We start from the raw sequence: 4,965 nt of genomic DNA, 5'->3' as shown, positions 1-4,965 counted from the left end.
TCCACATGGCCTCTAAGGAATAAGAGCCCCTTGAACCACCAGCCCCAGCAATGGGAAGAGAAACTTTCAGCTGCTGGGAAGTTCTTGCCCCAAATCAATCCCCTTACCTCCAGATTCTATCCTATACCCCTTGAAGAGGGGAGGGGTTCAGGGAACCCTACCTTGCCATATACCATCAATAAAGTTTACTATACTCAGCCCCCCAAAACTACTAATGCATGAGGTAGGATATAATGAGAAAACTATTTAAATCCTGCATCACAAGGGTCCTCAACCTCCCTCTTCCCTGTACTGGTGCCACTCACTTTAATGCCTGAGCTGGCTTTCTATCTCCCATGCCCCTCCCCATCCTGAGCTCTGCTTTAGGTCTCCCTTCACCCCATCCTGGTCTGTCGAAAAATGGTCTTCCCAGAAGCTGTTCCCTGGTGCCAAAAAATTGGGGACCACTGCTATGAGGTTCACAAGTAACATGATGAAAGGGAATTTTTTTAATGAAAATGTCGTCACCCAAGCATGGTAATATTTTTATGGTGGGACCTTCCCTGTGGGCCTCTCATAGTATACCCATGCCAGAGTAAATCGCAACCTCAAACCATTGCCAAGCCTCCTTATCTGTGGGCTGTGAGCACTGAAGGGGAGTATACAGTGAAAAAAAAAATGTCACCCCCAAGGGAGAGAGAAGATGGTGGCTAGGTAAGTGGGAGCAGATTCCACTTCCCTTACACATGGGAGAGAAACCTGGCTGATCTACAGAGGAACAGAGCAGACAGCCAGTGGTACCACAGCATATATGAAAATAGGAGATCAAAAATTGTAGTGGGCATTGAAAAACTAGATGGTAAGGAGACTGCTACAGGACAATAAGGGCCCACAGATCAGTGAGGGGACCAGGGAGGCTGCAGCCCCAGGCCTGGGGCCTGCTGGGCCAGCCACAAGGCTCTTGGGAATGAGCTGGGTTGGTGTTCCCTTCCCAGCCAAGCAGGGTTTGAGGAGAACTGGGAGAACCTGGTTGCTTGAAGTAGCAGAGAGGGGAGTAAGGACTGAGTGGCGAACACACAGGGGCTGAGTAGCTCCAGTCAGTCACTGGAGCCCATGTGACTGACTGGAGGCAGCCTGGTCTGGCACACACGCCAGCAACTTGGGGAGAAAGAGCTTTGTGGAACACCTGGGAACCACACCTGAGGACTGGAGAGAGTGCACATGTCTCTGGAGAAAAGGGGACCTCACTGGTAAACTCGGAATGAGTGCATGCACCTTCTGAGACCTAGACTGCATGGTTAAACACAGAGTGAGAGCTTCAGGAGACCCACCCACATCTGTAAACCCAGCCCTCAGCCTGCTGCAGCCAGCAAGAGCACAAAAACTGGTTTGGCCAGCTTGAAATCAGCAAGAGGTTTTTTGTGTGTGTTTTTGTTTTTTGTTTGTTTGCTTTTTTAAGTAATTTTTAAAAATTTTAATTATTTTTTATCTCTCAATTCCTTTTACTTCTCTTTCCTTCTTTCTTATTTTATTCCTTCTTTCTTTCTTTCCAATTTTACCTCTTCTACCTTCCATAGTCTGCTTTTTCTTGAAATACCCACAAATGAGACAAAAAACCCAGAACCGTGAAAAGACCAGAGTTGGACCCAAAGAGAGGGCACCCCAACAGCTGAGACACAGAGACAGATTTCACCTTGCTGTCACAGAGAACCTGAAAGATATTGCGCATTTGTATTCTTAGTTTTCTATATTCTTACATCTTTATTTGAGTAATATTTTTGTATTCCTCTTCCTTCTGTTTAGTCTTCTTTGTTTGGTTGGTTATATTGTATCATTTGACAGGTTTCTCCTGTCCTATCATTCATAGTGTATTGCAAATTTACTGTCTTTCACTTCACCTGTGTTCCATTAGCACACTACTGAAGGTCTGATACTCCCTATTCTTGGCATCTAGATCTCATAGATTCTGTCATATGATTGTCGCTCTAATATTATTGTAAACAATAGCTGTTCCATACTATTGTAAATACTACACAACACCCCTCCCAGATCTCAGCCCACTTCATGGTTTCCTGAACTATATTACTGTAGTCATTAACTTTATTCTCTCACATGCTACACCTTTTTGCTATCCTTTATTTCCAACTTGTATCAGATTCTGAACTCTGACAACCTCACTGCTTTCTAGATCCAACTCATAATCCTTCCCTCCCCAACAAGAGTCTTACTTCTTTCCATCCTTTCTAAAAGGTGGCTAGTTGGATGGAAGATAACGGTTAACACTATGCATAGCCAAAAGATCTCCTATATCTTCTCTGTTGGCTGCTATTGTAAATAGCATAGAATACTCTCTTGCCTTAAACCATTTTCTCTTACTCCTCGAACTGATCACAAAAAAAGCGTAGGTGGAAGCAGTGAACACTGGGATACCTGAAGGAGACTGCACCACTGAATCTCACAGGTATTCTACCACAGAAGTTCACACCATAAACCCAAGGAGTCAGAACAATTTAAGAAGCTGAGGGTAACAAGAAGAGTCTCATGAACAATGGGATGACAATAAAACAATCCCCAAGTGAAATGAAAGGAGAAAGCCTCAGAAAGAATGCTAAATGAAATACAGGCAATTCAACTATCAGATATTTCATCCAAAGCAATGGTTATCAGGGAGCTCCATGAGCTCACAGCAAATTACCAGAAACTACAGGGAAACTACAATGAACTTGCTACAAACTATATCAACATGAAAAAGGAAAAAGAAACTATCAACAAGGGCCAAGAGGAAATGAAGAATACACTATCTGAGCTGAAGAAAACAGTAGAAGGAATCAAAAGCAGGATCCATTAAACAGAAGATTGGATCAGTGAGCTGGAGGACAAAGTAGAAAACAACACCCAGAAAAAGCAAAAAAAGAAAAAGAGGCTCAGAAAGACTGAAGAGGGATAAAGAGAAATACAAGACAATATGAAACATAATAATATCCAAACAATAGGGATACCAGAAGGAGAAGAAGAAGAGAAAGGGATAGAACACCTATTTGAAAAAGTAATGATGGAAAACTTCCCCAATTTGATAGAAGAAAAAGTCACACAAATCCAGGAAGCACACAGAGTCCCAACCAAGAGGAACCCAAAGAGGCCCACTTCAAGACACATCATCATTAAAATGCCAAAATTTCAAGACAAAGAGAGAATCTTAAAGGCAGCAAGGGAGAACCAGAAACTAACATACAAGGGAGCCCCAATAAGGTTAGCTGCTGACTTCTCAATGGAAATGCTACAAGCCAGAAAAGAATGGTAAGAAATATTTCAATTAATGAGAACCAGAGGCCTGCAACCAAGACTGCTTTACACAGCAAAGCTCTCAATTAAGATAGAAGGCCAAATAAAGAGCCTTCCAGCGAAAGAACTCTAAAAGAATACACCTCTACCAAACCAGGTCTGCAAGACATGCTAAATGGACTGCTTTAAGGAAAGGAAAGAAAAAAGAGAGAAAGAGAGAGAGAGGAACACAGGTATGAAAATGGCAACGAATAAGTACCTATCAATAATAACCTTAAATGTAAATGGAATAAATGCTCCAATTAAAAGACATAGAATAGCTGAGTGGATAAGAAAGCATGACCCACACATATGCTGCCTACAAGAGACCCACCTCAGGACAAAAGACCTACACAGACTGAAAGTGAAGGTCTGGAAACAAATTTTCCAAGCAAATGGACAGGAAAAAAAGCCAGAGCAGTAATGTTCATATCAGACAAAATAGACTTCAAAAAGAGGGCAATAAAAAGAGACCCAGAAGGTCACTTTGCAATACTCAAGGGAAGAATCCACCAAGAAGATATAAACATTGTAAATATATTTGCACCCAACATAGGAGCACCCAAATACATAAAGAAAATCTTAGAGGACTTCAAGAAAGATATTGACAGCTACCCAATTATAGTAGGGGATTTTAACACCCCACACTCAAAATCAAACAGATCTAACCAAAAAAATATCATGTATGGAAATTGAACAAAGCCCTAGATGAAATGGACTTAACTGATATATATATATTATTTTTTTTATATATATATATATATAGCCCTTCATCCCAAAGAAGCTAAATACACATTCTTTTCAAATGCACATGGAACATTTTCAAAGATAGATCATATGACAGGACACAAAAAAGCCTCAACAAATTGCAGAAAATTGAAATCATAGCAAGTATTTTCTCTGACCACAAGGGACTGAAACTAGAAACCAACTCCAAAGGAAAAAACCCAAAACATTCAAACTCATGGAGATTGAATATAATGCTATTAGACAATGAATGGGTCAAGAATGAAATTAGAGAAGAAATCAAAAAGTTTCTGGAAACAAGTGAAAATGAACTGACAACAATTCAAAATTTATGGGACATAGTGAAGCAGTCCTGAGAGGGAAGTTCATAGCAATGCAGGCCTACCTAAATAAGCTAGAAACATTTCAGCAAACAACCTAACCCTACACCTACAAGAACAAGAGGAACAACAAAAAAGACAGCCCAGAGCAAGTAGAAGGAAGAAAATAACCAAGATCAGAGCAGAATCTAATGACATAGAAATGAAAAGCACAATTCTAAGAATCAATGAATCCAGGAGTTGGTTCTTTGAAAAGATAAACAAAATTGACACACCTTTAAGCAGGCTCATCTAGAAAAAGAGTGAGGACCCAAATAAACACAATCAGAAATTAAAGAGGAGAGATTACAACTGACACCACAGAATACAGAAGATTGTAAAAAATTACTACGAAGAACTGTATGCCAAGAAATTTGAAAACCTAGGTAAAATGGACACATTTCTAGAAAAATACAATCTTCCAAAACTCAGCGAAGAAGAAGCAGAAAGCCTGAACAGACCAATAACAGCAGAAGAATTGAATCAATAATCAAAAAAACTCCTGTCATACAAAAGCCCTGGACTGGTTGGTTTCACAGGAGAATTCTACAAAGCATTT

General features: G+C 40.4%; 1 non-coding gene across 1 annotated transcript; it reads left to right on the top strand.

The window, feature by feature from the left end:
• The first annotated feature begins 511 nt into the window (after window positions 1-511).
• On the top strand, window positions 512-648 carry LOC119047235 (small nucleolar RNA SNORA42/SNORA80 family). The gene has a single exon (XR_005082113.2). It is a non-coding gene; the product is annotated as a small nucleolar RNA SNORA42/SNORA80 family (small nucleolar RNA).
• Window positions 649-4,965: the final 4,317 nt, after the last annotated feature.

This window comes from Artibeus jamaicensis, unplaced genomic scaffold (genome assembly GCF_021234435.1).
Source record: "Artibeus jamaicensis isolate MK-2021 breed Jamaican fruit bat unplaced genomic scaffold, CSHL_Jam_final contig_559, whole genome shotgun sequence".
In the NCBI taxonomy this organism is placed as follows: Eukaryota; Metazoa; Chordata; class Mammalia; order Chiroptera; family Phyllostomidae; genus Artibeus; species Artibeus jamaicensis.
The sequence above is the reverse complement of the archived record's forward strand: the minus strand, read 5'-3'. Positions and strand labels throughout refer to the sequence as shown.